We start from the raw sequence: 13132 nt of genomic DNA on the forward strand, positions 1-13132 counted from the left end.
CATTATTTTTTTTCAAAAATATTTACTTGACGCGCCCATTCGATCCTCCACGCGTCTCCAACCTTAGTTACCTGAAAATATTTAAATATGGGATGAGCATATGAAATATACTCAGTGTGGGAACATGCAATAATTGTTCATGTTAATAAAATGGTTAACACATAGGCACTGCACTGTAATACTGATAACTGAAATTCGCACGGTGGCATACCAAGGACTTTAATGTCCTGGACCCATTGAGCGGGTCCCTGGCGAATAGGTTGCAACCCTAACTGTAAGATGAAATCGCATTGTGGCATACCAAGGACGGTGAAGTCCTGGACCCATTGAGCGAGCCCCTAGCGATATAACTGAATTTACAACACATATGGCAAACACATAATATTAAAATGGACAAAAATTTTGGCTGAATTTACAACACATATAACTGAGCTTTAGGCTGAGTAGCGATTTTGGCAGAGCTTCAGCTTATGTCGTTGAATCGGTGAAGATTGAAGTGATCCTCGAACGCTATTTATAGGAGAGGTCTTGAATAGATCCGTTGGCGGAGAACGTCTTCAAGATTTCTTCCGTTGGAGAGCATTTCGAATTTGGGCTGAGGCTTCAATCTTCGAGGTTCCTTGTTTGGTGGGAACGGCTATGTTGAGAGCAGGAGATGCGATGTCTCTGATAAAGTAGCCACCAATTAGGAATGACCTCTGTAGAGATAAAAGATATCCTGAGATCTCTGCATTTAATGCGGCTGTACTTTTGTAGTACGTGGCTTCCTTTGAACGTTGGAAGATCAGTCTGAGGAAGAATGTTTAACTGATACTTGACTTTAGTATCAGTCCGCTGAGTCCACGTGGCACGCATTAAGTAATCAGTTCCAAACTGATTCTTCAACTGATACTTCAGTTGGTATCTTCAGTCTTCAGAACCGCAAGCTAAACTAGAAACGAACTCTAACACTTGAGTTCAAAAACCGTTCTAGTCTATTACAATTAAGACCTATGGATTTTGGTATCATCAATATAAGGATTAGGATATTCCACAAGGTTCCCAACAACAGATTATTTCTAGACATACTATTACTTTAACTCCCACGGACTAAAGCCAGTCTCGAAGATATCCAATGCCTAAACACTCAAAGTGCTTGTTATGATTCACAATGCATAACAACTGGTTAAAAGGATTAGCTATGTCCTCTTATGTGGGAACTTGCTCTAACATAATCTCTTATTTCTAATATATCTTAAAATCTGCCAATGATGCTAAGCACACAAACTACACCTTGTGTAGTGAAAATCATGACATTCATGACCATCCTATTGCCCTAGCGTTAGGATCATCATTTGTGCGTTAAATCTCATTGTCATTAGAAGGACAATCTATTAGCTCAAACTCAATGGATCTGGATCCTAATGATATAATAGGCTTTACTCAAATCATTCACCATGAAGGAAATTAACAACTAGTCTTTCATGGATTGCATCATGAGTACAATAATTTTCATTTTCAATATGCCATACATAAATGATGATGAAAATTGTGTTCTCATTCTTGTGTTTCCTATAAACACAATACTTTCTTTGCTTTTGACCAAAATCAAACGATTTGATTTCTTTGTCAAAATATTTGTGTTCCATATTCTAGAAGCTTGTTTTAGTTCATAACAACAAGTAAAATCTCAATGGACTTGACTTTTGCAATTGACGAAAAGATCATAATCAATGCTCTCGCACTGACTATAATCTTTTGCCACTAACCTAGCCTTGTAGGTTTGCACATTGTCATTAGCATCAAATGGATATTACCCCAGATGATGACTCATTTAAGGTCTAACCAATCCATTTCAAATTTTATGGCTTCTTGCCACTTCTAAGAATATATGACCATCATGGAACCTATGACTATCATAGTTTCGCATAAGTTCTAAGATCATAACCAATTTCAAATTCTTTCTCGTATTTTGATCTTAGACCAATAGATTAATTCTTCGACTAGTTTATGTTCTCTAGAACTTATACGACGTTGCATTTGTGCAGGCTCTTCGTTATTCTAAACTTGAGGAAGTTGACTCGCTATATCATGATGAGAAATATTCGACATCCAATGTCATATCTCCCCCTGTATTGAAGAATATTGCATTTCTGCAAAATCTTTAATACTGCTCTTATTGGATGTAGATGACGCTCTAAATAATACATCAGTACCAATGAGATCATGTAAAGCTCCCACTAAAACCTTGTTTAGACCATCTAACAAGTTTTCTTCCTCAATGTTGCCTTTGTAGTTCTCAAATCAGGTCAAGATTTAAGCCATAACGATCTTTAACTCTATAGACCAAGTCTTTTCAAGAAACATCGCAATCCTAAAACTGAGAACTTATATTTTCCAAGAAAATAGTAGTATTCTCGTGTTTTCTTCGGATATCCCACAAAGTAACACTTCTCACTTTTGATTCCAACTAATCAGTGAGCATTTTCTCTACATATGTAGTGTAACCCAAGGTTCACACATGTGTAAAACTATGCTTCTTTCAATACCACATTCATATGATATTTGCTCAACTAATTCAAGTGAAACTTGGTTCAGAATATAAGCAATAATAAACAAGGCATGGTCCCAAAGATACACCAGAAGTTTTGAAAAGCTCATTATGGATCGAACTATATCTAATGAAGTTCGATTTCTCATTTTGGATGTCAAACTCAAATGAGGTATCCCTAGAGGAGTCCATTGTGGATGGATTCCATATGACTTCAAGCAATCGACGAACACATGGCTTAAGTATTTCTTTCTCGATCTAATCTTAGAGATTAAATACTTCTCCAAGTTGTTTCTTGACTTCTAACTTAAACTCCATAGATTTCTCAAAGTTTCTGATTTGTGTTTCATAAGATACACATTTCCATACCTTAAGAAATCGTCTGTGAAAGTTGTGAAGTACGAAAATCCACTTTGTGCTTGAGTTGGAAACGGTCCACATATCACTATGTGAATCAACTCAAGTACTTCTTTAGCTTGTATTCTTTTCCTAGAAAGTGGCTCGTTGGTCATTTTAACCTTGAGATGTGATTTCATAAGCACTTTAAGACTTTACGTCAAAAAGTGTGAGATAGTCTAACTTTCTCGATCTTATTGTTCATTTCTCATTAAGTGACCAAGCCTACATGCCAAAGTTAAGTCGGACTATTCGCATTGCTTGTGATAGTTTATTTTACACACTGAGGATATTTTGTTCGCATTGAGCTAATATAAAGTATTCTCAAGTGAAAAAATTTCATCTCCATTAAGTAAAGTAGAATAAATTCTATAAGCAAAATGGAAAGAAAAACTTCAATGTCTAACACGAGAATGGAAATTATATTCCTCATAATTCCAAGAACAAAATAACAATCTAACATGTCCACAAACCCAAAGATAGATCAAATCCATAAGACCTTATGCATTTAGCAGCAACTATTGCTCAAAACAAATGCGCAAGTCAGATTTCTTTGGTCTCACTCTCTTGTTTTTAGTTAGCAATACACATTTTAACAAATGTGTGAACTATAACTCGTATCTAATACCCAGGAGTAAGAGTTGTTACATGTTCACCTCAATGAAAAATATACCAAATTCTGCTATCAAAACATCCAATGTTTTGAACATCAAGCAGTATCCCTTCCAGTGTCATTTTCTTGACAAAAAGTATTTCATCTTTGGTAACTTCTGCTTCTTTTGGTTTCCACCTTAGGATGCAAAATTTAGTTCTTTGATCCTTCTTCTACCTTTTCTTTCTTTTTGGGTTAGAATTGGCAGAAGCATTAATCATAAGAACTTATTTGTCCTTAGTGAAAGACGATTCAAAATCGTTCTTAACATGTCATGAAACTTATGGCAGTGTCATTGTCCTATTGTTCATTTTGAATTCACTATGAAGTTCGCAAATGAGACAGATCATTACTGCAAGATTAAGTTAATTGAGACAAATATCGAATAGTCTCGTTCCAATCGTGGCCAACCTCTCAATTAACTCAATCTTTTCAAGACATCCATAGAGACCTTGTCTACTCCATGTAGATTAATCCTGAAGAGATCCATGAGTATCTTATACTTTATGGTCTTAGCTTCTAAAGCATTAACACTCTTCAGGTGTATCAACATCTCAATCGTAACATGTGATCATGTTGTTTATGTAGTTCTAAACTCATTGACACAAACATGACACATTTAGCAGAAGTTACATCTTCCAAATGCTTCTTATAACTTCCATTGTCAAATATTTTGAAAGTTTCTAAAGTCGCATTAACGATGATGCGGATTGATTTGTCCAAGACACAGTCAATCCTATCTAGCCTTAGCACCAAACGCAAATTGTGCGGTCAATCCAGAAAGTTTGACCTAGTCAATTAACCGTATCCAACAAACATATCTATACAGTTGCAGATAAAACAGAGATAAAAGAAAGCGATAAAAAGAATCGAATGAAAAAGATCACATTTATTTTACTAATCAAACAAGGCATTTTGTTTTGATTAGCTCCCACTATTTTTGCATATTTTATGACCCCCAACATAAAATACGAATTTATTAAAAATAAATTATAGTGGTCCAAGATCCAAGTCAATATTATGCAGCCTCTGCTTTGCTGATGACTACAATAATATCACTTAGTCCTCTAAGCCAATTGCAACAACAATTTTGCAACTCTTGGTTGATTAATCCAATTAATCTGCGTCCTTAAATCATTCTTGGTCGCTTTGCGTTCCAAAATAATTTAAGCAAGTCAACCCCATCACACAGTGCCAACCTATGAATGAGCCTTGGCCTTGTCGATTTAGAGCATACAATTTTATGTAAATACCCTTGGACGAAAAGGTTAGGGAACTCAAACAATTATGATGGACGACGCGTTTTGTGCTCACACAAAGACTTGTATTTAATGGGGATTTAGCATGTGATATTAATTGCTGGGATTTAGCAAAACAATTACTGGGTGCCGCCTACCCAGGCATACGAAATGCGGACCACACGTATTGGGTGCCGCCTACCCATACATAGTAACGCGGACTACATATACAGGGTGCCGCCTACCCAAGCATTAAAGCGGTCTCTAACTACTATAGTTAATAATAAGCATAAAATCAAATAGTATGCTTATCACAAAACAACATAGAATCTCTACGAATAAAATTCCTTAATCCAATTAAAATTTTATTCTCCAATTAAAATATGGGTTAATCAGTTTGTATTAATTCCAAATTAATACAACATTATTATTTCAAAAAATAATAATTTCATATATTAATTCAAAATTAATATAAAAACTCATCAAATATTATTATTTCAAAAATAATAATAATCCATGATTTATAAATCAAATTAATGAATTAGTCAATTTATATCAATTCCAAATTAATATAAATATGCATTCAATATTATTATTTCAAAAATTATAATACTAAATAAAATTCATTAATCTAGTTAATTTATATTAATTCCAAATTAATATAAACATACAAATTTATTAATCAAAATTTATTAATCTAATTAACAAATTTAATTCTGAAATTGGGATTAATATTATTAATTCAAAATTAATAACAGTTTTTTTTTAGTTAAAGGCCAAAGGGACAATTAATTAAAACCATAGGGCCAGGCCCAAAGGAATAATATTTGCTCATCTTAGGCCCAACAGCAACAGCCCAAACCTGGGCCCAAAACCCAATCTTAGTAGCTAGGGTTTGAAAAAGGGGTTTGCAGCAGCAGCCGCTGCCCTCTTCTCCTTCCCGCCGCCACGCCCGGAGCCCCGGAGCCACGCCGCCGCCGCTTGCATCTGCGACGCCGACGACATCGCGTCCTACCGGAGTTCTCCACGCCGGTAGCGGCTCGAAGCCGCGTCGGAGGGAAGCGCCTTTCAGCGGAGGAAGCAGCGGAGTTCTTACCGCGACAGAGCAGTTCCGTCGTGCAAGAACTCCACCGGCAGTCGTCCTCCCGTCGCGCGCCGCTCGAAGCGGTGTCGTCGTTGATACAGTGGTCGCGCGCCGCCGCCATTCAACCACCATTCCCGCACCACTCCGGCGTTCGAGCTTTTGCGGTGGGAAACAGTTTCGAAGGGATAGAAGCATGCCGGCTCGAAGCCGTGATGCAACGCTGATAAACATGCATTTTTACCTCTTGGTATGTCATATTTGATGGTTAGTTATGAGATTTTTGTGTGTTTGATGATTTATTTTGAGCTTATATTGGTTTTTGGTCAAGAACTTGTCACTCGCCTGTGTTTGAACGTATTTTCAGAATTAATGAAGCATAATTTGGAAGACTTTCCTGAAATACAAGTTGTAGTTCGTCTTGATAGGAGTTCGTGAGCGCAAACGGATCGTAAATCGGAGTTCGAACGAAGGAGAACGAGCCAAAACAAAATTGCTGCGCAAAGCGTCAGAGATCGCGCAGTCGGCTCGCGCGGCCGCATGCCACGGCCGCGCGACGGAGCAGTTTTTGCTGGAAGACCGCGCGGTCCAGGCGCGCGGCCGCGCGAGAGGCCGCGCGAGTCGCCGAGTTTTCGCCCAAAAGTCCGTTTTTCAGCCTTTTACGCGATTTTGGGGTATTTTTGAGTCCTACTAGACCTAAGGCATATAAATACCACCCAAGAACTTATTCTAAGAGACTTTTTATAATCTTTTATCATATTTTTACTTTTCCTGAGAGCTGAGAGAGACGGAGCAAGAGCAAGATTGAAGACTCTCGACTTCACTACGGTTTTTCATTGTTGAATGTTCTTTTGTTTTATTGAGAATTGTATTCTAGTTCATATGTCTATGTGTGGCTAGAATCCTTTTTCCCAGGGTTTAGGGAGTAAACATGATTTGAATTTCTGATTGTTGATTCAATTAATTGAGATTATTCTTCCTTTTTATGTTCTTGTTTATCTTGTTTGCTTTATTGCTTGATCACCAATTTAGCATAATCATAGGTTTTAATTTGAGATCGGAAGATGATAATTATTACCTGAAATAAGAACATAGAACATATTTATTTTAATTCTAAAGGGAATTGATAACTGTGAGGCGTTAATCCTAGGAACTTTTAGGAGTTACATGTTAGAAGTGCGATCCGGGGACGGTAGCCTTTGTATGCCACGGGAGTGGGTATAGACTAGTTTTGAGATTGCCTTAGGAGATTATCTTGATAATTGAATTGAGCATGTTAGTTAGGAGAATCTGTTGAAACCTTTGCCTTGGGAAATCTTGTCCTACCTGTTTCTCTGTTTTACAGCTTGATTTATTTGTTTCCTGTTATTTATTTATTTAGCTTTAAAACCAAAACTCTTAATTTCGTTTGTCCAGATAGAGTAGGATAATTTAGGATAGGAATTGGTAAATTCAGTCTCTGTGGAATACGACATTGCTTGCTACTGTACACAATTGCACCCGTACACTTGCGGCGTGTTAAATAAAATAGCGAACAAGTTTTTGGCGCCGTTGCCGGGGACTGATTTTTATCAGTACTATCTGTAGATTGTTTGAGACTAATCTGGATTTTTTTTTTTTGTTATTTTTATTTATGTTCTTTATTTTTCTTTTGGTTCTTATTTTTTGGTTGTGGAGTTTTTCCAGGTAGTGCATGAGCAGCTATGGAGATTTTTGATAGCATGGGCACTACATGCTATCAATGGCCAGCCAAGTGGGTATATTTGGAGAATGTTGCTGCCACCACAAATTCTGATTCAGTTACTTTGTTAGCCACTCAAATCGCTGCATTGTCTTCCAAGATAAATGCTTTGAGTATTGCTAAGATGGAGTCAGCTGTGAAAAATCCGATGATGATGGAAGAGGCAAATTTTGTCAGCAATTGGAATTTCAGGAATTTTCAGCAGGGTGGATTTCAAAGAGTACAACAGGGAACCAATCAGAGTTGGCAACAGTTCTATCATGGAGGGTGCCCGAATAACGCGCTTCAGGCTCCACCAGGCTTCTCTGTCACCAATGAAATCATCAATGAGGAGAAGAAGCCTAATTTGGAAGAGTTGATGATGAAATTTATCTCCAAGTCGGAGGAGAGGATGGAGAAGCTTGAGTCTACCACTGCTCCTTTAGGGACCCGGATGAAGGTGTTTGAGACTCAGATGACTCAAATAGCCACTGCTATTAGCAATCTATATCAGTCGGGCCAATTCCCAAGCAATACCGTGGTGAATCCAAAAGAGCATGTATGACCATTGAGCTCGAAAGTGATACATCATATGAAGAGCCTCAAGCGATGGAAGAAGAGCAAGAAGTTCTGAAAGTTGAGATGAGCTTGAAGGATGAAAATTTTAAAAGTGTTGAAGAGCGCGATGTCCAAAATGTAGTTGACACTTGCATCGACCAAGGAAAATCATTGAAGGCTTGTCTCTTTAGCTTTTATCTAACTCCATCTTTTGATTTTAATTTTGATTCATCTGATGAACACTTTTTGGAGTGTGGTAGTACTTTTGATTGTTCACAGGATGGTCATAGTTTTCAAGAAATTTTGAAGGTTGGAAAACCACCTTATCATTGGTTCACAATAGATGATGTACTCAAATTTGATGAAAAGTGGCCACCACCTACACCTGTTGGATCGTCGAGCTAACGACGTTAAAAATAGCGCTTGTTGGGAGGCAACCCAATTTCGGTTAGTTCGTTTCTTTTTGTTTGTTAGTTTTTTTTTGTGCCCCACAAATCCTTTTCAAACTTATTCTCCTTGGCGCTGAATAAGTTTGGGGGGATGTGTCTTTGTGGGTGCATTGTTTCTTTTTAGTTGTTTTTGTTTGTTTTGTTGTTGAGTTCGTTAGTCTTGCTTTGGTGGTTTCTCTGTGATGATACCTTGGTGGAGATATGAGTTGAGTAGGGATTTAGATGGATAACTCGTTCATGATGATTTCTGTTTAAAACTTGTGAAATTGCATGCATTTGTGTTGATATTGTTATGATTGAGCATGATTGATGAATGATAAGCATGGTCTCTCTTGTTGTTGCAATCAATGAAATAAGCTGTGAGGATTTGAGCCTTGACTGTCATTATTTTACAGTTTTATTTCCTATTCTTGAGTGATTGTTCGAGCATGCATGTTTCTCACTAGAACTTGTCTTGGTTTCTCCCTCGAGGTCACATAGTGTGCTTAATAACTTTGAGATGATAGAAGGCCGTCTTTGCTAGCCTATATATCCCATATTTTTCCTATTACTATATATAATCCTAGTTCGCTCCTTTGAGCCTTTTATTTTCCATTTTATTTGGTTTAGCCGTGGGTGGGAGCTTGGAGATTGTTGTTATGGGGTAGTTGGTTTGTGGAGATGTGTGTTTATGGATTATGTACTTTGAACTTGATTGACAAAATCCTAGTACCCTACAAGTCGTTGAAAAAAAAATTGAAAAAAAGAGGAAAAGAAAGAAAGAAAAAAAAGAAAAGAAAATAGAGAAAAGAATTGAAAAAAAATGGGTACGTAGGATGCATTAGAAAGTCATAATGTCATGAGAAATAATTGTTGTGTTGTGGTGGATTATATATTGAAAATTTTGGTTTTGTGGAAGGTGGAGGATATATTTGAATAAGAATGCTATAAGGTTGGTGATGATGTTACTTTGATTTGCATCTTTGAGTCACTTAGCCAAATATATCCTACCTTGCCAAAGAGCCTACATTACAACCCTCAATAAAGACCTTTTTGATCTTGGTTATAGGAGCACACATTTAGTGGTGGAGAGGTGAGACGATTGACAAGCTTATGGATGAGTACTTGTTTAGCTTAAACTGAGCGTATACACGTCCTTTTTGATTGATACACTTGAGAGTTGAGAGTTCTTATATTCTTTATCTTTTTGGTGAGGATTGCAATTCATTGAGACCATAATTTGAGTTTGTCATGATTGTGATATCTTGATGATAGGAGATACAAATGCATGTTGGTATTTTATTGACAAATCTGAAGCCATAATGTTATCCACTTTTCTCTGCGCTCTTGTTGATTCATTCTTGATTCATCTTTGTTTTGTCCGAGGACGAACAATAGTTCAAGTTTGGGGGGTTGATAAACATGCATTTTTACCTCTTGGTATGTCATATTTGATGGTTAGTTATGAGATTTTTGTGTGTTTGATGAATTATTTTGAGCTTATATTGGCTTTTGGTCAAGAACTTGTCACTTGCCTGTGTTTGAACGTATTTTCAGAATTAATGAAGCGGAATTTGGAAGAATTGGCTGAAATACAAGTTGTAGTTCGTCTCGATAGGAGTTCGTGAGCGCAAACGGATCGTAAATCGGAGTTCGGACGAAGGAGAATAAGCCAAAACAAAATTGCTGCGCAAAGCGTCAGAGCTCGCGCGATCGGCTCGCGCGGCCGCATGCCACGGCCGCGCGACGGAGCAGTTTTTGCTGGAAGACCGCGCGGTCCAGGCGCGCGGCCGCGCGAGAGGCCGCGCGAGTCGCCGAGTTTTCGCCCAAAAGTCCGTTTTTCAGCCTTTTACACGATTTTGGGGTATTTTTAAGTCCTACTAGACCTAAGGCATATAAATACCACCCAAGAACTTATTCTAAGAGACTTTTTATCATCTTTTATCATATTTTTACTTTTCCTGAGAGCTGAGAGAGACGGAGCAAGAGCAAGATTGAAGACTCTCGACTTCACTACGGTTTTTCATTGTTGAATGTTCTTTTGTTTTATTGAGAATTGTATTCTAGTTCATATGTCTATGTGTGGCTAGAATCCTTTTTCCCAGGGTTTAGGGAGTAAACATGATTTGAATTTCTGATTGTTGATTCAATTAATTGAGATTATTCTTCCTTTTTATGTTCTTGTTTATCTTGTTTGCTTTATTGCTTGATCACCAATTTAGCATAATCATAGGTTTTAATTTGAGATCGGGAGATGATAATTATTACCTAAAATAAGAACATAGAACATACTCCCTCCGTCCACCAATTAAAGCCCCATTTGAGGGTGGGCACGGAGACTAAGAAAGCTGAAAAAGGTGTTGTGGGTGAAATATAAGAGTAGTTGACTAAAGTGATAAAGTAGTTGACTAAAGTGTTAAAGGTGTTGTGTGGTGGGTCCACTAGTGATAAAGTGTAATAAATATAGAATATAAAAATGATAAAGTTGTTGTAAGGTGGGTCCATTAGTGGCAAAGGGTAGTAAATATAGGAAAAGAAGAAGAGTAAAAGTGTACAAAAAGCACAATAGGGCTTTAATTGGTGGACAAAAATTTAAGTGCAAGTAGGGCTTTAATTCGTGGACGGAGGGAGTATTTATTTTAATTCTAAAGGGAATTGATAACTGTGAGGGCGTTAATCCTAGGAACTTTTAGGAGTTACATGTTAGAAGTGCGATCCGGGGACGGTAGCCTTGCATGTAATCAACGGTTTGTATGCCACAGGAGTGGGTATAGACTAGTTTTGAGATTGCCTTAGGAGATTATCTTGATAATTGAATTGAGCATGTTAGTTAGGAGAATCTGTTGAAACCTTTGCCTTGGGAAATCTTGTCCTACCTGTTTCTCTGTTTTACAGCTTGATTTATTTGTTTCCTGTTATTTATTTATTTAGCTTTAAAACCAAAACTCTTAATTTCGTTTGTCCAGATGGAGTAGGATAATTTAGAATAGGAATTGGTAAATTCAGTCTCTGTGGAATACGACCTTGCTTGCTACTGTACACAATTGCACCCGTACACTTGCGGCGTGTTAAATAAAATAGCGAACAAACGCCCGCGGCGGAAGACGATCAGGAGCAGCACAACAGCGAGCCCCGAGCCGCCTGTCGCCGCCTCCAGCGGTGGTTGACTCAGATCCGGCGATAGGTTCGGATGCTCAGCAATTTTCACCCAAATTCAGAAAACCAATTCTCAAAATCAAATTTCGAAAATTTCTAATTCCAAATTAAATTTCATTTTCGAAATCAGATTTCAAAAATCAAATAATTAACCCATAATTAATTAGAACATAAAACAATTATAAATCGAGCCCCGGGCTCTGATACCACTGTTGGAAATCCTTGACATCATCTAATGATACGCAGCGGAAATAACAGTCAAGGAAAATATCTAGATTTACAATTGATTCATGTGTAGAGATTACAAACACACAACAACATTTAGAATAACTTACTTGTTGTGTAGCAAACAATCTTGTAGCAATTCTTCTAGCAATTCCTGCAGTTGAATCCACTATTATGGTATCCACGCATATTGCAGATTCGATGCAGGAACAATTCCCGATGCACAATTCAATCATCGAAAGCTAGGAAATCTCCGATTGAATTCTATAGTGCTCTAAGTGTTTTGTCTCTTGTAATTTTTACGTATCTCACGTGTGTTCATCTCACAGACAAAAGAAATATATTCCTATTCTTATAGGAATAAGACACACGCCTGTAAACTCTAGGTTAAACAGGCCGGGCTTTTCTTTTGTCTCCAATTAATTAATCCAATAGTCAAACTATTTACTAATCAATTAAAGCTATTAGAATATATAAAATATATCCTAATCTAGTCCATATATCTTTCAGATTCGACCCTCTCAAGCCGTAGATGCAATTTATAAAATTTACAATTTTTGATATATTTTTAATTTTAGTTATTGTAATTTTCAAATTTAAATCTAATGAAATTTTCTATGTTTATTTGATTTAAAATTCAATTTTTCTTTTTTGTTGAAATAGAATCACATGTTGAAGAGAGGGTGCTTCTATAAATAGGTGGCTCTGCAGAGGCTTCTATAAATAAGTCTATTTTTTGAATTTGATTAAATTACCTCGATTTGACAAATCCGAAGTTCAGCCAATTTGTGAATTAAATAAAAACTAGACTTTGCTTCCATGCATTGTAGCATAATTATATTATACTCTCTTCGTCCCATAACAAGTGTCCTAATTTATTTCGTCCCATAACAAGTGTCCTAATTTGTTTCAATATGAAAATTTAGGTGAATATGATTAAAGAGTAGAAAAATAAAAATTGGTGGAACCCACTTTTGTTTTGTTAGATGAATAGAATTAAAGTAGAGATTATAAAAGATAAAATGTCAAATGTGATGAAGCCCGCTTTCTTATTATACTTGTTATGGATAGTTCAAAAAGAAAACTAGAACACTTGTTATGGGACGAAGGTCGGGTGTCCATACAGTGCGGACGACCTAACAAAAATG

This window comes from Salvia miltiorrhiza, unplaced genomic scaffold (assembly GCF_028751815.1).
Source record: "Salvia miltiorrhiza cultivar Shanhuang (shh) unplaced genomic scaffold, IMPLAD_Smil_shh original_scaffold_419_1, whole genome shotgun sequence".
Taxonomy (NCBI): Eukaryota; Viridiplantae; Streptophyta; class Magnoliopsida; order Lamiales; family Lamiaceae; genus Salvia; species Salvia miltiorrhiza.